This window comes from Vulpes lagopus, chromosome 8 (genome assembly GCF_018345385.1).
Source record: "Vulpes lagopus strain Blue_001 chromosome 8, ASM1834538v1, whole genome shotgun sequence".
NCBI lineage: Eukaryota > Metazoa > Chordata > Mammalia > Carnivora > Canidae > Vulpes > Vulpes lagopus.
Window position 1 is genome coordinate 43,889,785 of NC_054831.1, and position 22,353 is coordinate 43,912,137.

At 40.9% G+C, this 22,353-nt stretch overlaps 1 pseudogene; it reads right to left on the bottom strand.

The window, feature by feature from the left end:
* Positions 1–9,794: 9,794 nt before the first annotated feature.
* Positions 9,795–9,894, bottom strand: LOC121498343 (annotated as a pseudogene).
* Positions 9,895–22,353: the final 12,459 nt, after the last annotated feature.

A 22,353-nucleotide genomic window follows, 5' to 3' on the forward strand; every position in this document is an offset into this window, starting at 1 on the left:
AAGCTGGTTTCAGAAGACTATACAGCTGATGAGACATTTTTGTGAAATTCAACAAGCCCTATAGTGTTAGTGATACAAGATAAAACTATGTATGTATGTGTAAAAACAGGGAAATGATAAATCTGACGTATGAGAAACGGGTTACACCTACTGAGGCACAAGGTTGGAATAGGAAAGGATCACAGATATGATTGTGTTTCTGTTCTATTTCTTAAGCTGGCTGGTTTAATAACGGGCATTTTATTTATTATTAGTTGCATAACACATTACATAATTCTTGTTTATGTTTTAAGTGCATTAAAATAAGACATAGAGAAGAAAGTCATGGCAAATGCTTGTCCTAATTCTGAATTCAGATGTATCTGTGTGATTTGGTGGCTTTGTGTGGTGTGTTGTGGGGGCAGCATACAAGAGTCCAGTGCTCTAGGACTACACAGCCCATCAACTCAAGAAAGAGGCAGCCAGCACATCCACCAGAGCCCTGGATTTCAGAAGAGGGAGGCATTCTGAGTAAGGCTTTAGTTTCTCTCACTTGACTGGCTCTTGACCCAAGTCTGTGTGCTAAAGTCTGTGTTTCCTCCTGAGAGGACACAGCAACTGCTCTGTTACCTAAAACCCTACAAGTCACTGAGAGAAAAAACCGCTGTGGTTTGGAACACCTGTAACTGGATATCCCCTAAGAAGTAAAGGGAGCCATTTCCCCTTGCTTTCAGGCCTCTGAGTGCACCGTGAAGGTTCTAAGGAGGGGAAGAGATGGAAGACAGGAGGGCGCACATCCTGGGAGGTGGCCCTCATGCCTCTTCTATGAGGTCATGATTCTTGGACATGTCAGGTGCCAGCAGAACTTTCCAGTAGAGGCTCGATGCCTAGGGAACACTGTGTGAGAGTAGATCTACGTGTCCACAAGAACAAGTCAGAGTTCTTGGTGACCTTGGTGACCTCATCTGTATCCACAACCCAAAGGATATTTCTATTTAAGAGAATGGGATTTCTAAAATACTATTTCTGTTTGTTTCTTTATTGAAACATACTATAGTTATATCTCTCTGTCTCCCTCCTTCTCCTGTTTTTGCTTTCCTTCTTTCCTGTCTCCTCTGATCCTGACAGGAATATTCCTAGTTGTTATTATTTGCTCTTACTGGGGCTCCTAAATATTTTCCCAGAAATAAAGGTCACAGTTTCCCAGGAAAAGTGCTAATGTGCATGGCCTTGGTTTGAACGTGACCTCCATCCCCTGGGGCTCCCTCACCTCCTCTTTGGTCTATGGAGCATGATTCACTTCTGCACCTCATGTTCTTTTGTTTCCAGAGCTGTGATAAGAATAAGGCAATGTTAGTGTTTTAATTGTGCCCTTTCTCTGGCATTGTGCTTCTGAACTCCAAACCTTCTAAACAAATCTCTTAAGAATCTTTACATAATTATCAATGTTTTATATGTAAATGCCAAGGTTGACAAACTGCTCTGAGAAATTTAATTAAAAACCAAGTAAGCTTATTTGGAAACTAAGTGGCATTTTATTTCCTCCTAAATATATTTAGACATAAAAGGAATATAATATAATGCCACAACCCAAGAGATACAAGCATATATCAAGTGATTTTGTGGCAAAATTTTAAGTATATCATTCCATTCAAATTATGCCAATCTCATCTCATTCAACAGTGCAAATCTCTTCATAACTAACGGTTGTCAAGCTCTAAGAGCAGTTGCTTCTGTCAAGCGATAGTCTAAATACGAAGCTTTTAAAACATTTCTGAGATTGTTGCAACTGGGTTGTCTTATACTGTAAGGATTTACTATCTCCAATAGGCAACATAGCTTTTCGGTTAATTTTTCTTAGATCAACTTGAAATGAGAGTGCCAGATCAATTTATTAAAATCTTGAAATGGCAGTGTCACCGTTCAAACAATTATAGCAGGGTGTATAAACCTTGCATTTTGTAAGGTCAGATTTTTTTCCATTGGAAGTCTGTAGACATCCTTAGATTTTAGCAGAAAGCAACAGCTTCATTAATTACATGAGCTTTTTGGGGCTACTTAGAATATGATTAGGTTTATGTCTACATTATATGAACATTGATTGCTGTCTAATCTCTGTGGATCTAGAGAACTAATGCTCTGACCATAAATAATACATGTGTGGTAAGAACAACTCTGATGTTAATAAGCATAATTGCTGTGAATATTTCTAATATTGAAACTTTTTGAACCTTCTAAAATCTGTTTCGATGATGCTGGCACTATGAGAGGATAGCAAGGAAAATATACCTTTCATTATAGTTCTACCTTTTGTTGGGGATAGCTTTTTTGTGTGGTTATTTGTCAGGGTTTTTAGTCTTTGCTCCACTACTGAGTAAAACAAACAAACGAACAAACAAACAAACAAAAAGAATCTGGAAGAAACCAAGTCAGTTCCCAGTGGGTGTGAAGCAGAATTGTAACTATCTTAGAATATAAAGTTCAAATTCAAAATAATATTGACAAGATAAATTGTTGGCAGAATAAGTACAATTATGTTTATTGGGAACAAGAGCATATTTTGGGTGAGTGAAAAGATCTTAGTTCTGGTGTCGACTTGAGATCCTGAAAAAGTTATGAAACCATTCTCAGCCTCAGTTTCCTTATGTGAGAAGTTGCTGATTAGACCTAATAGTAATGTATCTTTCCATAAAACATTATTTCTCTGAAACAAAAATGAGAAAAGGTTTATCATATTCAAACACAGAAGAATTGCTCTTCCTGATAGTACATGAAGTACCACATCCTATAAAACAAGATTGTGTGAAGAGACGTAAGCTCTAGGGCAGCTCTCTTAACCAGATGCCCACTCTTGTCCTTCATCACTCACTGCACTTGAATCTAATGCATGAAAAATGTGTGTGAATGTCTCCAAGCATTGCTATACACTTCTAGAATTTGCATTCTTGCCATTGAGCATCCAAGGGGCAGTCAGCCATCTTGAGGAGTACAACTATTTTTATACTTTGTAGGAACCTCAAAGGACTACTTTATGATGGACTTTATGATGGTAGATTACAGAGTTGCATTTTCATGTTGCTCATGACCTTGGCACAGGTTAAAGCACTATATATATTTCTGAAAATGCCTCTGTGTATCATGACTTTTCTCAAGCAGAAGAACTTTTCCTCCAACCATAACTCTTGGAATTATTTATTTGTTCACCTCACTTCTGCTACCTGGGGATGTTGGAATCTTTTCTGTCTAGATCCAGCAGCTACCTCTTGGCCCCCACTATATATAAATGCCATATATGTGTCCTGCAATGCTCCTTCTGTTTATATACATACCCCCTATTGTAAAATCTCCACAAGCAAGTATAATGTTCTGGACACTTTATATTGTTGGTACTATTTATCTGGTTTGACACCAACATCTTGATAGTAATAGGAGAGTTAACTGGAGTCTTTTAATCATAAGTCTGGTTTGGGCTGCAAGAAAAAGAAAATACCCAATTCAACTGACTTAAACAAAAAAGAAAATGTATCACATAGAACAAGAAGTCTGGCTCAAGCACACAAATCAGTGTAAAGAATGGACTCAGGTTTATATCGCTTAACATCCTGGCTTGTCCTTATGGTTGCAAAATGGTTGCAGCAATTCTAGTCATCACATCTAGCTACGATAATGTCAGCAGAAGAAGAAGGATTTTCTGTGAGTCTTTTTTTGTTACTGAAGGTATCTTTTCCATACTGTCTCTCCCCTACCTCCTAGATTTTTGCTAGTATGACATTGACCAGAATGTATCAATGAATGCCCATGCCCTCACCAAGTACTTGGTAAGAGGAATAAAACTATCATGACTCTTACTTAATTTGTATCTTGTTTTATTTGACTAGTTGATTTATATAGATACAACAAGAGATGTTGAATAGTACATAGAAACCTTCCTTTGGTATGTAACAGAGTTAGAGCCACATGATATTAAAGTTTTGGAATTAAGTTCTGTCTGCAGGCTTTGTAAAGCCTCTAGAGTTATAAATTACTTTTATGAGTGAGAGGATTTTTACCATTGCTATCAGCATTATTTTCTTTAAGATTAATTCTTTACTATCAGTGAGGCTGGAATGTTGTAACTCATACAACAAACAGTTTTTCCTAGGAGAACTTTGTAGATGTTATTTCCACATGTAAAGTGTACTTGTTTTCATGATAGGCTTATCACATCTAACTGAATAGGAATTTTTGGCATAGGCAATATCCAGTTATATTCTGGTAAAAAACAGACATGTCCTCTGTAATTCCTTCCAGAGGTAGACAAACTATATCAATTTGTTTGATTAAATTAAAAAATTATAAAGTAGGAAATTTGGTCACAAAAATAAGGAACTTAGTAAAATTACTTTCCGTATTATTTAATCTTTGTTATCATTGTGTTGTTGACAAGACCAATCCATACATTGCCGTAATCCAAAAAATTGTTATTTTAAAATTGTTTTGATATATTAGCTTATAGTTTTTATCTTACGAGACAAGATTTTTCAGAAGATGTTTTTCTCTTGAATTTTGACAGTTCATATGTGACAAAACACCACACTAGGAGTTCTTTATTTCAATGTATTAGATATAACTCATTAAAAAAAAAAGGTATAACTCATTAAATTAAGGGGGAGATACTAAATTAAACATTTTTTTCTAATGTAGATCTTAAAAAAACATTAATTGTAATGGGATTAGTACTGATAAGATTTTCAGGAACACATATCCACCTTCATTATAACTCACCTTTCTATTTATTGAAAATATTGAATTAGTTAATCTATTTATTAAATAAAGGTAAAAGTTGTTTGCAGTGTGTGTTTGTGTGACCGTGTGTGCACATTGAGGGAGGTGGCAATGTACTTAATGGTATCTTCTACATCCAGAGTGGACGACAACATTTTCTGCTGCTGGTCTGATTTTCTTTTACACTCCCAGATACATTCCCAGCAGGACCTTAATGTAGTTAAATGAGCTTCTAATGGCTAAAGGGAGAAAATGGCCTCCTAGATATCACATTATGATGCCCCTTCTGAGAAAAGAATTACAGCAAAACTTGGACCTAATTGTAAAAACATTAAACTTATAAAAGCATGAAATTGCTTCTTAGGGTGTACATGAATTAATATTCTCGTCATATTGGAGATTTTTCCATATGTATAGACTCAACAACACACAGGCTTTTGCATCACTGAGAACTGCATTGCAAAGCTGTATTGTCTGCTGAAAAAAAAAGAAAAGAAAAGAAATGGAATACCCAGAATAGTTTGGGCTAGTCCATGAGTGAAGGATGCTTTAAAGATTGCCTTTCGGTGGGATTCCACTCTTGTGTTCTGCCCCAAGTGGTAGCAGAACCATTTCTTGTGGACTTGGAGCTTCATCTTCCAAAGCAGATGGAAAGTTTCTAATTTCAGGTTTCTAATTTCAGCTCTGTGATCTTGAGCATTTTTCATGGCAGTTCTATGTTATAAAATCCCATCCTTCACTCATAGACTAGCCCAAACTATTCTGGGTATTTCATTTCTTTCCCCCCACTTTTTTTTCCAGCAGGGAATACTGAAAATGCAAGGTTAGGTGAGCATTTTCATCAGCCGATCAATACATACCCTTGTTTTATGTGTGTTTCTGTTTAAAAGCACTTTATTTAATACATATCGTTGATTCATTAACATCGAAATCCTAGCAAATAGTACTATAAATCAGAGCTTATCTAACACACATGTTTCTCTGTAAAGCACGTTCTAGGCTTCTGGTGTGTAGGAGCACTAGATAATACCATAGCACTACATTTGGAGGCTTTTTTAAACAGTGAGATCATGGATGCAGAGAAAGGGGAACCCTCTTACACTGTTGGGAATGCAAGCTGGTGCAGCCACTCTGGAAAACAGTATGGAGGTTCCTCAAAAAGTTGAAAATAGGGGTGCCTGGATGGCTCAGTCAGTTAAATGTCTGCCTTTGGCTCAGGTCGTGATCCCAGGGTCCTGGGATTGAGCCTCGCATCATGCTCCCTGCTCAGCAGGGAGTCTGCTTCTCCTCTCTCTCTATCTCAATCCTCTGTCTCTCATGAATGAATAAAATCTTTTTTAAAAAAGTTGAAAATGGAGCTACCCTATGACTCAGCGATTGCACTACTAAGTATTTACCCCAAAGATACAAATGTAGTGATCAGAAGGCGGACCTGCACCCAATGTTGATAGCAGCAATGTCCACAATAGCCAAACTATGGAAAGAGCCCAGATGTCCATCGACAGTTGAATGAATAAAGATGTAGAATATATATACTACTCAATGATCAAATAAAATAAAATAAAATAAAATAAAATAAAATAAAATAAAAATCTTGCCATTTGCAATGACATGGATAGAACTAGAAGGTATTATGCTAAGTGAAATAAGTCAATCAGAGAAACAATTATCATATGGTCTTACTCATATGTAGAATTTGAGAAACAAAACAGAGGATCATAGGGGAAGAGAGGAAAAAATAAAATGAGACAAAATCAGAGAGGGAGACAAAACGTGAGAGACTCTTAATCATAGGAAACAAACTGAGGGTTGCTGGAGGGCAGGGGGGTGGAGAGAGGAGGTAACTGGGTGATTAGCATTAAGGAGGGCATGTGATGTGATGGACGCTGGGTGTTACATACAACTGATGAATTACCTCTACCTCTGAAACCAATAATATATGTTAATTAATTTAATTAAATAAAACTTTTTTTAAAAAGCAATGGGAAACCTAAGAAAAATTTAAAAAGTAGTGAAGTCACCAACAAAAAGTACAAAAATGCAACAAATGTGGCACTAAATAGATAGCAGAAAGGACTTTGAACCATTAAGCTGAAATAATAAGGCAGAGCATTGTCTTCTTGGACCTCGGATGGAAGAAGCATGCCAGGCAACTCAACTTTTTCATTGCTCTGCACCTGTCCACGAGTGACCATGCAAAGTGCTACAGGTTCTGATTTGAGGGCACAAATAAATATTAGCCAGTAGGTGAATTCCCCATACAAAATCCATAAAGAATGAGGACCAGCTAATTAACCTCCATGCATTTTAGTTTTCTCATCCACATATTAGAAATTACACAGGTTATACTAGAAGATTGCTGGGAAGGTTATATGAGATGGGGAGGTTTTCATAGCACCTGGCACATTGAGGCCCTACTGTGCCTGGGCTCCTTCCCCTGTCTCTCACCCTGTGTTAGGGCACAGACTGCTCTCACTACCCTAATCCTTCCTTCCATCCTCCAGATTCCTTCCTTCAACACCTCCAGATTCCAGGGGTCTCTTGCTTGCATCCTGCTAATCCAGGGCTGTCTCCTCCTTTGAGGCTCAACTTGGCCAAGAAGGTTTTCAGATAACCTGACTCCCATGCAGTTTGTACCACACCTGTTAGGTGGTAATGCTTTGCTTGAATCTGAGTTTTTGGGTCTTGTCTCCTTCTCCCTCATATACTTCTGTGTGCAGGGAACACCACTCTTGCTCTGCTGCTTTTGGCATAGGCACTAAAGCTGGGGGCTTTGAGGGTACTCCATAATTAACATATTTGAGTAAATAAATGAGTAAAGAGAAGGGAAAAGAAAGGAAGAAACCCAGGGTTTTCATACTATATCATGCGCTTGGCTGTTCTGTGTAGTCCAGGCTGTGAGGTCCTAGTCACTGACCTAGGTACTCGATCTGCAGCAGTGTCATGTGGTTTATGGGCCATGCATTGTGGCTCTTCACAGGGCCAGCTCCTCAGGATGTAGACTCACCTTCTCTGGGAAACTGGCAAGGAGGAGGAGCAGCCACATGGAGGATTCAAGCTGCCATTCCTCTCACCACCACCGCACGCATGATGGAAGGTGTTTAGGATTGAAGCTTACATATATTCTAGTCTCCGATCCAGGACTCCATCTGGCTAATTTCCCTTCTCTCTACTTCTCGTACCTGTGTAAACAGCTTGTTTGACATGACCCTAATAGTCTTTGATGGCTTTCTGGCTACCAGACCTGGAATCAGTCATTTCCTCAAGAAGCTCTAGCTTCTTGCAGAGAGAAAGTGTAATTTCAGGACCACAGAACGGATGGTCATTTTGTGTCGAGGCCTTTTATGTTAACAAAGGCTAAAGGAAAGGCTAAAGGAAAAATAAAAATTATACATATATATAATAAAATACCTCATGATTTCGTATTGATAAGTCTAATTCAAATTTGAGACCATAAAATTTTTACTTTGCTGGTTCTCAAAGACATAAGGAATAAGAAAATTAGTAAACACCATAATTAATTATTATTTTTTAATCCCATAATCACACATCACAGTGTCAGGATAAAAATACTAAAACCAATGTGCCTGCTGAAAAAAACTTTTGCACATGCTTCCTCCATTCTTCCCCCATTAAAAAAAAAACTAGTCATGCTATGTCTGTACTGTCAGTGCATATAGCTATCATGGACTGTAGATACTCTCTCGTTCTGAACCCTCACTGCGTCTCAACTCTACAGTTACTATATTTATTGCTCACCATCCATCTTCGGTCCCTCTGGTCATTTTGGTGATCTGAAATTCATTTTCTAGTGGATTTCCCAGGGAGGGTTCAGGGAAACAGCATTCCCCAACTTCTCAAATATTGATACCAGTGTGTCTGTGTCTTTTATACTTGAAAGCCAGTTTTGCTAGATACAAAACCAATAACTTACACTTTCTCTCCTTAAGGATCTTAAATTAAATATGCCATTCCATTTTCTTTTGAAATAAGTATTCTCTTTAAGTAGTTGATGATAATTTAATTTTCTTTTCTTATGAGTTATGTGTTCTTTTTTCTAGATGCCAAAACATCTTTCCTTCCTTCCCTCCCTCCCTCCCTCCTCCCCTCCTTCCCTCCTTCCCTCCCTCCCTCCCTCCCTCCTTCCCTCCCTCCCTCCCTCCTCCCCTCCTTCCCTCCCTCCCTCCCTCCCTCCCTCCCTCCTCCCCTCCTTCCCTCCTTCCCTCCTTCCTTCCTCTTTCCATTTCTCTCTCATTCTTTCCTTCTTTCCCTCCAGCAACTGTATTAGGCTATCTTTTAATCACTCTACATTGATATTCTCAGGAACAGTATTGTGATCTTTCAATAGTGGTTTCAACTCTTGATTTTAGGAAAATTTTCCTGAATTACAGTTCTTACTATTCTGTTCTCTTGCTTTTGCTTTTTTCTTCGGAGATTTATATTATCTTCATTTTAAATCTTCAGTATTTGTTACTTGCTCTCAAACCCTTTTTACCTCTTCATTTTTTTGTTGATTTTTTTCAGTTTTCCTCTTTTTGTCTTTTATGTCTCTTAAAGGCATTATTTCTTGTGTCTGTTCATTCTTGTGTTTCTTCTGATTCGGTCTTAATTCTGAAATTATTTTTTAAATGATATTTTCCTGAGTTCTGCAGCCTCATTTCTGAGTTTTTCTAATTTTGGTTTATGTTTCTTTCATGTGTTATATACTTTTAAAAAACATCTATCATATTGAAATCATAAATGATAGTTTTGATCTACTTTGTGGGCATGTCTTTCTACCATGCTCTAATTGTAGGGATATTATTCTCCTCTTTATTTCTTTTTTCCTTATGATAAGTTCGTATAGGATTTGAACTTGAGAATTTTCTGGTTGTCAGCTTTTATGTGGACTTGGTTTTCCTGAAACCCTAGAATGAGATAGAGTTAAAAAATGTTTTCTAACTCAGAGTGCCCACTTCTGTCATTTTTGCATAGCCTTCAAAATTTGGTGTCCTGCTTTCTGATATGTCCTGGATCAGTTTTCTCCCTGCTTTGACCTGGACCTTTTCTTTAGAAGTATGAAATGATTTACAAATTTGCCTATCACTTTTGGACAGAGGCCATGATAATCTCTCTATTGTTCCAGTTTTAGTTTATGTGCTGCCAGAGCAAGCATAACCAGAGCCTTTTAACAGGTTTTGCTGCTCTAATAATTATTTCCACAGATACTAATATTTTAAAAAAAAATTGTAGATCTGATTATATCACTTCCATCCCCACCTTAATGCCTCAGTGGCTTCCCACTGCACTTGGAATAAAACCCAAACTCCTACCATAGCCCCACTGCTCTATGTGACCTGGCCCTCCTTTCTGCTCACATCTCATTTTCTACCTCTCTGCCCCTGCCCTAACAACCAAGCTTGTTCTGCCTCAGAGCCTTTTTACCTGCCATTCTCTTTTCTTGGAGCTCTCCCCCACCCTACCCTCTTGCCACTCCTGAGGACCTCTACTCTCATGCACCTGACTCTTTCCCAGCCTTCAAATATCAGCTCAGATGTAACCTTGACCGAGGTGATTCTTGTCATCCGGTTTAAAGTGGCCCTGCACCCCCAGTCCAGTCACTGTCTATCACATCATTCTTTAACTTCCACCTTAGCTCTTGTCACAGTCAGAAATTATCTTAGCTTTTTCTTTACCTCTTTACAGTATGCTCCACAAGGCCAAGAATTTCATCTTCTCCTATGTGTTCACTGCTTTGCCCAGTCCTGACACACAGCTGGGGCTCAACAAATATTTACTGAAAGAATAGATAAGTCCAGCTCAGCTGTCATCTATATTCTTTTAAAAATCTTCATTGACTCGCTGCCCCATCTACACATTTGCACAGCCAGTCACTTCCTGGCACATGATGACACCTTGCTTACAGCTTGTATCCATTCACTCTGATATTCATCCATCCCTTCATGGTTGTATCTGCTTCATTCTCTACTGTGAGCTGCTTGTGGAACAGACAGTGAAGGCCATTTGTCTTGTGTTCGCAGCATATAGTGGGGATGCAATACATCTTTTTTGTTTGTTTGTTTGTTTGTTTGTTTGTTTATGACAAACAAAGAGAGGCAGAGACATAGGCAGAGAGAGAAGCAGGCTCCCTGCAGGGAGCCCGATGCAGAACTCGAATCCGGACCCTAGGATCAAGCCCTGAGCCAAAGGCAGATACACAACCACTGAGCCACCCAGGTGCCCCTCAATAAATCTTTCTTGAATGACTGAATAGATGTTTCCTCTGGAGGGTAGAGGTGAGAGGACAGTTGGGAAGATACCCAGTGAGTAAATTGGGAGATTAGGAGAGAAAAATTTTCAAAGCCTACTATCCTAGGTTAAATGTACTTTCTTCTGTAGTCCTTTATTTGATCCTCACAAAACTCTACAAACTGGGGCAGGTATTACTATTCCCATTCAGAAATGAAGACAAAAGTCTTGTGAGTTTAAGTCTTGACTTACAAAGTCAAGGCGGAGGGAACTGAAGACAAAAAAAAAAAAAAAAAAATTGATTCCAAGCCCAATGCTTTTTGCATTAAACCAGGGTGAGTGTGCCTCTAATACAGCATGGTGAGACAAGTGTTCTTCTGTGGATGATAAATGATTGAAGGTTAATCCACAGAGGAGAGCTGGCGTTGCATTAGGCCAATGCTAGCTAGCATCATTGGAACAAGGGTATAATCTCAAAAGGGTTGTGATGGATAGGACCCATCTGGGTGTACAGAGGCTGGTGTGGATTTTTTAAAAAACAAGAGTCTGATTATCATTCTTGTCTAGAACAGAAGCTGAGAAATGAATAAAGGCGGGCATATGATGGGTCAAGGTGAGGTGGAAGGCAGGAAGGGGTTGGTAAAGAAGGCTGTGCCAAGCCAAGTGAAGGCACCTGTGGTGTGGTGACTGTGGGTTTATGGATAGCAGCAAGCTGTGTGGGATCTAAAGGGGGTAATGGACAGTTGGTGGCAGAGGGTGGCTGGGAATGCCTCTGCCAAAGTGGAGAACAAAGTGACTGCCCCGAGCCAATGCTCGTCAAAGTCCATTTGGTGTCCTGACCAGGGGAACCCTCTGAAATGAGCCTTCAATGCATGCTTGTCTCTATTTCCTCTGGACTCCTTTAGTCTTTCTCTGACTTCAAACTTTCTCTTTGAACAAGCTGAAATATGGTCTAAATTGGATTCTGGTAGAAAAATAGCATGAAGTTGCCACCTTCATTCTTCACTTGTTCATTCTTTCACTTGGGGCTCCTGCTGTTTTCTCTGCTGGTCCTCCTGGATGGCAGATTCAGGCCACTGAGAACCTGAGGCAGAGTGTCTCTGGGGATCCCGAGTGTCCCAAACAGAGGCAGGCTGTCTGCTCCCATTATTAAACAGCAGCCTCCCTGTCCCACACCCCCAGCCACCATATGGGTTAGAGATGCTTGGCCTTTGAGGCATTTTCTGCTATCCTGGATAGAAAAGGCATTAGGAAGTTGGTATGAGACCCCCTAGTCCCATCCATCCCTGCGCAGCATCTCTGTCGCTCCCTTGTCCCACCTGTCTGCTTGGTTTCTCCATCTCTGATCACAGATGCTTGGACCTCTGCCTCCGTACCGGGTTGGTCAGGGCAAGGCATGGATGTGCTCTGGTAAAGGAGCTTGCTTTGGGAGATCACCTCACTCCAAATCCTTGCCCCATTTGCTTGCTAAAATTTCACTCATTTCCTCCAGCAAACCCTCAAAGGTACCTGTTTCATAGTTCCAGAGTCAGTCCTAACTCCTCCCCCTTCCCTCCCCCTGCCTCACTGAATGCTGGCGTGGGAATCAACAACAGTAATACCCATTACCACACCTGAAAGCTGTGGTCCTCAAGCCTGTCTGGAAAATGATGGTATTTCACTTATTTAATTTATAAGCTCTAAATACCAAATTTTGGGTGAAAGCAGACGCTATCTCATGCTAGTCTCTAGAGTATGGACTAGAGGTAGAGAGATTCTAGCAATATAGGAAAAGTATATTGGGGGAAATGATGAATTGAGAAAATTTCATCCATGAACATGGTTCCCCTCCTCCAAATAAAGACCTGGGAATTATGAGGTTCCGGTGGCAGAGCCCCTCAGTGTGCTATGGAATGAGGCAGCATTTGAAGGAGAAGAGTGACAGGGGAGGGGATCACACGCATTGCACATGAGCTATGGATGAATGCTAGGAGCTTTACATGTCATTGCAGGTGGGCCCAGAGGACTGGAGAGGGATAAAAATAGCCACGGGGTCCTTAGGAAGCTCCATGATAGCATTTTTACCCTGGAGAAAAGCTGTAATTTGGAATGATAATAATAGCCAACATTTATGATAATGCCCACACCACGCCCAGCACTTTTTTTTAAAATGACACTTTTGAGATAAAATTGATGTACAAAAAGCTGTATGTAATTAACATATACAACTTCAGTTTGGAGATGAGTATACACCCATGAAACAATGACTATAATCAATGCCATAAACATATCCATCACCTCCAAAAGTTTCCTCTTGCCTTCTTTGTTCATTAATTCATTCATTAATGAATCTTTTAAGTGCCTTATGTATATTAATTTATCCTTATGAGGTAGGCGTGCTTTGATTATCCCCATTTTACAGATAGGAAAACTAAGGCACAGAGAGTTAGAGAGTTAATTGCCCAAGGTTAAATAGTAGAGGTGGGCTTTGCAGAGTCTGTGAGTTTTTGTTTTTTTTGTTTTGTTTTGTTTTGTTTTGAGAGAGAGAGAGAGAGCAGAGTAAGTGAGCACATGAGTGGGGGGCATGGGCAAAGAGAGATAGGAGCCTGACATGGGCTGGGACCATGAATTGACTGAGCCACTCAGGCACCCCAGAGTCTGTGTTTTTAACTACTGCCTTACCCAGTCTTGCTGAGAACCTGCCCTACAGCGTTCGCTGCTCCCCACCAGCATATAGCCTCACTCAATGTGTGTGTGTGTGTGTGTGTGTGAGAGAGAGAGAGAGAGAGAGAGAGGAGAGAGAGAGAGTAGATAAAAAATGATTAAGTTAGGCCCCTAAAGAAATCTGCACTGACATACCATACATTGAAGAAACCCTCTAAACTATTACCAGTATGTGCACCTTAGTGTGAATGAGTCTGGGATCATTTCCATCGCGCAGGTTTTAGAACAGTGGGTGTAGGGAAGGGTGCTGCTGGGGGAGGAAAGAGTGGCAGGGCAGGGAGGCTCTGGCCCCCCACCTTCCTAAGGCTGCTGCAGAAGAAGAGGCAGAGACACAGGTCTGCTCTGGTTTTCCTGTTAGCAAGGACTGTCTTGGGGGCCCAGGAGGAGCTGAGATCCACCTCCAGCACCTGCTCTCTGGGGGTTCCTAGGTGTGTGAGCCACTGCCAGCCTCTGCTTGTGATCTGAACACTCCACTCACTACATGGCCTTCACAGCCACACAACTTGCAAATGCTGGGTTTGGCCTGGTCACTATTATTGCCATATTTCCACAAGCTCCACAAAGACTGATTTATGCCCTGCTAGCAATACAATACACAAAGAAAGGTGGTGAATCACTGGGACGTCTGAGGAAAACTGGCTTTCTATCACTTCTCCTGAAGGCTCCGAGAGTTTTAATATCGCACATAAGGCAAGGGAGCCTTTGTTACTTGGCAAATAGGTATTGCAGTGTGTTCTCACTCACAGCCACTCAAGATACATCTCTGCAGGAAACTTTCAGCCCAACAAAAGCGTCGCTGGGTTACTCCGTGAGGTTTCAGCAGTGTGGAATCATTGCATTGATCTGTCTTTTCATGGTTTGTTTTGTGTCTTTTAAGTGAGAATGGGATCTACAGCTTAACTGCAAATCTTAAGACTGTTTTTCAGAGCACAGCATGGAAACAGTAGCATACAGATAACTGTCTGCAAAAGGCCTTGTGGTCCTCCATGGAAAGGTTGATTGACAATATAATTAATTTCTATTCAACTCCAAGGCCATTAAACATTTATTGAGCATTTATTATGGACCAAGAGTCACGCCTGGCAGACGAGATGCAAAGATGCAAAGTGAGAAAGTATCCTTGCCCTTGAATTTCATTCACTCATTTATTCAACAAAACCTTATTCTGGGCACTGATGATACTATGATGAATTAAAACTCAAAAGGTTCCTGCCCTCATGGAGGTCACATTACAGCAGGGGCGGGAACCAAATAATATATAACAACAGCCTTAGGAAGAAAGAGAAATCAAGTAACCACAGAGACTACATGTATCTGTCTATTTTAGATGAGTGGTCAGAAAGACCTCTCTGAAGAGATGGCTTTGGGTAGAATTCTGAATAAGTCAGGGAGTGTGTGTTCTCTTGTGGAAAGAAGATACCACATGGAGAGGAGCTGGTGCAGAGGCCCTGAAGTGGGAGCTTGTCCGGTGTGTCTGAGCGGCAGATAGAAGGCAGTGGCTGGGCTTGGTGAGCAGGGGGGAGCTGCAGGAAGTGAGGGAGGGCCAGGTCAGACCGTGCAAAGGCTTGGAGGACACTTTTGGACCTAAATTTTATGCTGTTTCATTTTTATTTTTGCAGTTTGATTTTTTTTTAGCATATGGGATTGTAAAAAAGACAGACTTCTGGGGTGCCTGGGTGGCTCAGTCAGTTAAGCGTCTGCATTTGGCTTAGGTCAGTCCTGGGGTCCTGGGATCCAGCCTCACATTGGGCTCCCTGCTCAGCAGGGAGTCTGCTTCTCCCTCTCCCTCTGTTCTTCCCCTGCTCGTGCTCTCTCTCTCTCTCTCTCAAATAAATAAATAAATAAACACATAAATAAATAAAATCTTTGGAAAAAAAAGACTTCCAACTGAAGTATAGCAAAAACACAGAAACATACACAAAATCCCAAGTGTACAGACTGAATATACCTACAGAACCAGCACTCAAGATTGAGAAACAGATTTTTACCAGCATCCTACCCTCATCCCATCTCCCAACCACCCTTTCTTCTCCACAGAGAATCACAGACTGAGTTTTGAGCTTCATATAAGTAAAATCACACAGTATGTGCTCTTTTTTCTTTTTTTAAAAAAGATTTTATTTATTTGAGAGAGAGAGAGAAAGAGAGAGAGAGTGCGTGCGCTCAAGAGACAGAGCTCAAACAGGAGGGAGCAGCAGAGAGAGGAGGGAAGCAGACTCCTCATTGAGCAGGGAGCCCAACTGGGGATCCCAGGTCCCCAAGATCATGACCTGAGCTGAAGGCAGACGCTTAACAACTGAGCAACCCAGGTGCTCCAGTATGTACTCTTAATGTCTGGTTTCAGCCCTTCAATGTTGTGTTTGTGGGAGTCTTCCATGCTGTATGTGGTAATTGTTCATTCTCGTTGCTATATCATATTCCACTGTATGACTGTTCCATAGCTTATTAATCTATCCATTTGGGTTGTTTCCAGTTTGGGCTATTTCAAATCCAGCTGTCATGAGCATTCACTTATGGTGTCTTTTGGTGTAAATGTCTTGTATTTCTGTTGGAATAAGTCTAGGGATGGAATTGCTGGCTCATGGGATAAATATATGTTCACTTTCAGTAAGTAGTGTGAATTTTCCAAAGTGTTTGCATCATATTTTACTCCCACCAGCTTTTTTGAGTTCCAGTTGCTTCATATTCTTGCCAATGCTTGGAAAAGCTTGTCTTTTTGCTTGTTTGTTTTAGCTGTTTAGTTGTGTATATAGTGCTGTACCATTGTAATTTTAATTTGCATTTTCCTGATAACTCCTGAACTTAAGCACATTTTCATTTTCATATGTTTGTGGGACATTAAGATATCTTATTTTGAGAGGTAACTATTCAAATCTTTTGCCCATTTCTTTTCCTGTTAATTGACTCTTTTTAAAAAGTTTGTAGTTCTTTATATATTCTGGACACAAATCTTTGGTCAGATATTTATATTGCGAATATCTTCTCCCACTCTGCGTTTTGCCTTTTTATTCTCTTAATGGTGTCTTTTAGGGGGGAAATTTTTTTTAATTTAAATGTAGCTCTTCTATTGTTGTATTTTTTGTGTCTTAAGGAATCTTTTCCTATTCAAAGCTAATGAAGATCTTCTGTTATGTTTTTGTTTTGCATTTTCATTGTTTTATCTGTCACATTTAGATCTACAGTCCATTTGGACTTCATTTCCTTATATGATGTGAGGTAGGGATCAAGCTTCAATTTTAAACATATGGCTAGCCATTTGACTGAGCACCATTTATTGAAAAGATCATCTTTTCTTCACTAGATTTAATTTTGAGTTCAGTGAGAAGCTTCTTGAAGCCTGTTCCACAAAGGATTAGCATGATCATATCTGTTTTAAGAGTATCTGTCTGGCTGTGCTGTAAAAAAATAGATGGTGGGAGGTAGGAATGAAAGCAGGGAGCTCAGGAAAGAGGCTGTTGTAATAGGCCAGATGAGGGATGGTGGGTGCATGAAGTAGAGGGGTAGCAGTGAGGATGAAGAGATATATTTTTAAGATCTTGCTTTACAGAGCCAGCTCATGAACTGGATGGGGTGTGACTCTAAAGTTTTTGGCCTGAACAATTAAGGGAATAGTAGAGAACCACTGGAGGATATCTGAATTCTCCTATAGCCATGAAAATAATTCTTGCTGTCAGAACTGTATTCAAATCTGATTTAAAGTTTTATTTGTAAATGTGTGGAAGAAAAGTAGGTTAATTAATTCAACATTAATTTGAGCTCTTGTCTCCTTTGTCTTTCACCTACCATGAAAGAAGCTGGAAAATGAAAATACTTCCCAGCTAGCAATGGCCACATAACATAGTCCTTGTCAACAACCACTAGCAGAGATCTCCTGGAGCCCAGAGGAGAGCCTGGCACATGGTAGGTGCTGTAATATTTGTTGAGTGAAAAAATGAAAAGTATGAATGATATGATTAAAGATACAAGACCTGGAGGAGATATTTCTGGAATGACACCAATGAAAAAGAAAAAAAGAACATGATTAAGAGCAAAAAGTGAGCAGCTGGCTTTGGCAAAATAGAAGGACAAGGTTTCTCTGAGAGCAGGTCATCAATTATCCTGATAATCACCAACTCCAAGGAACTCTTTTGTTGTTGTTGTTGTTTTGTATACTTTTTATTGGAGTTCGATTTGCCAACCTATAGCATAACACCCAGTGCTCATCCCATCAAGTTCCCTACTCAGTGCCCGTCACCCAGTCACCCCAACCCCTCACCCACCTCCCTTTCCACCACCCCTTGTTTGTTTGGTGTCTCTCATGTTCTATCACCCTCACCAATATTTCCCACTCATTTTCTCTCCTTTCCCCTTTATTCCCTTTCACTATTATTTATATTCCCCAAATGAATGAGACCATATAATGTTTGTCCTTCTCCAATTGACTTACTTCACTGAGCATAATACCCTCCAGTTCCATCCACGTTGAAGCAAATGGTGGGTATTTGTCGTTTCTAATGGCTGAGTAATATTCCATTGTATACATAAACCACATCTTCTTTATCCATTCATCTTTCGATGGACACCGAGGCTCCTTCCACAGTTTGCCTATTGTGGACATTGCTACTATAAACATTGGGGTGCAGGTGTCCTGCCATTTCACTGCATCTGTATCTTTGGGGTAAATCCCCAGCAGTGCAATTGCTGGGTCATAGGGGAGTTCCATTTTTAACTGAGGAACCTCCACACAGTTTTCCAGAGTGGCTGCACCAGTTCACATTCCCACCAAAAGTACAAGAGGGTTCCCCTTTCTCCACATTCCCTCCAACATTTGTGGTTTCCTGTCTTGTTAATTTTCCCCATTCTCACTGGTGTGAGGTTGTATCTCATTGTGGTTTTGATTTGTATTTCCCTGATGGCAAGTGATGCAGAGCATTTTCTCATGTGCTTGTTGGCCATGTCTATGTCTTCCTCTGTGAGATTTCTGTTCATGTCTTCTGCCTATTTCATGATTGGATTGTTTGTTTCTTTGCTGTTGAGTTTAATAAGTTCTTTATAGGTCTTGGATATTAGCCCTTTATCTGATACATCATTTGCAAATATCTTCTCCCATTCTGTCGGTTGTCTTTTAGTTTTGTTGACTGTTTCTTTTGCTGTGCAGAAGCTTTTTATCTTAAGTCCCAATAGTTCATTTTTGCTTTTGTTTCCCCTGCCTTCATAGATGTATCTTGCAAGAAGTTGCTGTGGCCAAGTTCAGAAAGGGTGTTGCCTGTGTTCTCCTGTAGGATTTTGATGGATTCTTTTTTTTTTTTTTTTTTTTGAAGATTTTGATGGATTCTTGTCTCACATTTAGATCTTTCATCCATTTTGGGTGTATCTTTGTGTCTGGTGTAAGAGAATGGTCTAGTTTCATTCTTCTGCACGTGGCTGTCCAATCTTCCCAGCACCATTTATTGAAGAGACTGTCTTTTTTCCAGTGGATAGTCTTTCCTGCTTTGTCGAATATTAGTTGACCATAGAGTTCTCTTTATCTTTGGAATTTGCGAGTTTCACTATTAAATGGATCTGGATCTGAATGCCTGTCTCCCTCCCCAAATTAGGGAAGTTCTCAGCTATGATTTGTTCAAAAATGCTTTCTGGTCCTCTGTCCCTCTCAGCACCCTCTGGAACACCAATTAAATGCAGATTTTTCCTTCTGAGGCTGTCATTTATTTCCCTTGACCTTTCCTCATGGTCTTTTAATTGTTTTTATTTTCTCCTCAGCTTCCTTCCTTGCCATCAACTTGTCTTCTATGTCACTCACTCTTTCTTCTGCCTCATAAACCCTAGTTGTTAGGACCTCCAGTTTGGACTGCATCTCATTTAATTGATTTTTAATTTCGGCCTGATTAGATCTAAATTCTGCAGTCATGAAGTCTCTTGAATCCTTTATGCTTTTTTCCAGAGCCACCAGTAGCTTTATAATTGTGCTTCTGAATTGGCTTTCTGACATCGAATTGTAACCCAAATTCTGTAACTCTATGGCAGAGAGTACTGTTTCTGATTTTTTTCTTTTGTGGTGACTTCTTCTTTCTAGTCATTTTGCTCAGTGCATAGTGGCTACAACCGAGTTGTACTAGAAAAAGGAAGAAAAAAAAAAAGGAGGGTACTCTTTGGTTCTATACACTGTAAATTCCTTGACTCCCTGTGGAGCTTTCCAGCACTGCTCCATCCAGAATTGCTCTTCCCCTGTCCTTCCAGCTGGTCTTCTTCTTCTTTTAAAGATTTTATGTATTTATTCATGATAGACACAGAGAGAGGAAGGCAGAGACACAAGCAGAGGGAGAAGCAGGCTCCATGCAGGGAGTGTGACCTGGGACTCGATCCAGAGACTCCAGGATCATGCCCTGGGCCGAAGGCCGGTGTTTAAACCACTGAGCACCCAGGCTGCCCTCCAGCTGGTCTTCTGGGGGAGGTACCTGCTGTGCTGAGTCTCAGGTGTGTGCACCTGGGGGAGCTGCCCTGCCCCCTGCCAGGTGCACGGCTTAGCGGGAGCTGTTTACCTCGTGCGGTTCCTGTCCCCTGGCAGCCCCGAACCTCCCAGGCACAGGGTGACACCAGGAGGAACAACATCACTGGCGGCAGCCAGCTCTCCAGCCCTAGAGTCAGCTCCCGCAGTAACTACCACAGCTCCCAGTCCGCACCGGCCTGGATGCTCCTGGGGGTGGGGGAGGGGGGGCGCTGACCTGGCTGACCTGCACAGCTCGGGGCGCCCGGTGGCAGGAGCGTCCTTGCTGTCCTGTGTCCTCCCCACCTCCGCCTGTCCCGAGGGAGCGCAGGATCCTGGGCTGTGTCCCCCGGCGCCCTGGGCTCCAGAGCCTGCGCTGCTGGAATTGCGCTCCCGGGGCCGCGCAGCCCCCTCCGCGGGAGCCGCCTCCCGAGCTGCTCCCAAGGCCCCCGTGGGCCGCGCTCCAGCCCTTCACCGTGCTCCGCCCACGGGGTGTGGTGACCCTCTGTTTGTGACCCTGGGAGATTGGAGGATCCACTGCCCTCCTCCTGGGATCCTGCCCGAGTTCCCTGCGAGCGCCTTTCCATCTGGGAAGACTTTTAAAGCTCCTGCTGCTCCAGGCCTGGGCTCTCCTGTCCTGGAAGCTCTTGCCGCAAGGTCTTAGCTCAGCTCCTCGCAGGGGCCCCTCCCCCACTGGATTCTTTTTTATTTAATTTTTTCTGCCTTCCTACCTTGTTAGAGGGCAAACTCTTCTCTCTGTAGCGTTCCAGCTGTTCTCTCTTTAAATCTCAGGTCGAATCCATAGGTTTTCAGGATGATTTGAAAGTTATCTAGGTAAGTTGGGGACAGGTGACTTGGGGACCTTACTCCTCTGCCTCTTTTGTTCTTGACTTTGACTCTGGCAAGTAATGTTGATTACCTTCTCTGAATTTTCCACTTTTATCCTCTCTTCTAGTTCTTATTTCTCTGGTCATTATTTTTTTGGAATAGCTTTATTGAGATAGAATTCACATACCATACAATCTACCCATTTGATGTGCACAATACAATGATGTTTAGCCTATTCACAGATACGTGCAAACTTCAGAAAGAAACCTGTACATCTTAGCTATCACCTTTTTACTCCTTCTTGGAGCCCTAAGTAACTACTCAGTAAGTGCTTTTATTTTTCCTTTCCAATCTGGACCTTCTTTTTTTTTTCTTTCTTGCCTAATTTCCCTGGCCAGAATCACCCATATAATGTTGAATAGAAGTGATGAAAGACAAAAATGAATGTCTATGTCTTCTTCTTGATCTTGGGTGGAAATTACCCAGTCTTTCACCATTAAACACAATGCTAGCTGTAAGGTTTTTGTAGACGCTTTTTAATTGGGTTGAGGAAGTTCTTAATTCTTCCTATTCCTAATGGGTTGCCTATTTTTATCATGAAAGTATGTTGGATTTTGTCAAAAGCATTTATTGAGGTGATCATATAGCATTTGTTTTTTATTCTATTAATATGGTCTATTATCTTAATTTATTTTTTAAGATATTAAATCAGGGGCAGCCCAGATGGCTCAGTGGTTTAGTGCTGCCTTCAGCCCAGGGCCTGATCCTGGAGTCCCGGGATCAAGTCCCATGTCGGGCTCCCTGCATGGAGCCTGCTTCTCCATCTGCCTGTGTCTCTCATGAATAAATAAATAAAAATCTTTAAAAAAATTAAAATAAAAATAAGATATTAAATCAATCTTCATTCCTGGGACAAATCCCACCTGGTTAATGTGTATAAATAAATTTATATGCTGCTAGATTTGGTTTGCTGATATTTCATTGAGGATTTTGTGTCCATATTCATAAGAGATATTAGTCTATACAGTTTTCTTGTGCTGTCTTTGGTTTTGGTATGAAGGTAATACTGACTACATATGTGAGTTTGGAAGTATTCTCTCCCCTTCTATTTTCTGGAAGAGTTATAAAAAATTGGTATAAATTCTTCAAATGTTTGGTGGAATTCAATGGTGATGCCATCGAGGCCTGTTGTAGGTAGTTTATTGATTACTAATTCAACCTCTTCACTTATTATAGGTCTACTTAGAATTTCTATTATTTTTTTATGATTTTATTTATTTATTTGTTCATGACAGACACATACAGAGAGGCAGAGACACAGGCAAAGGGAGAAGCAAGCTCCCTGAGGGCCCGGGGATCACGACCTGAGCCAAAGGCAGACGCTCAAC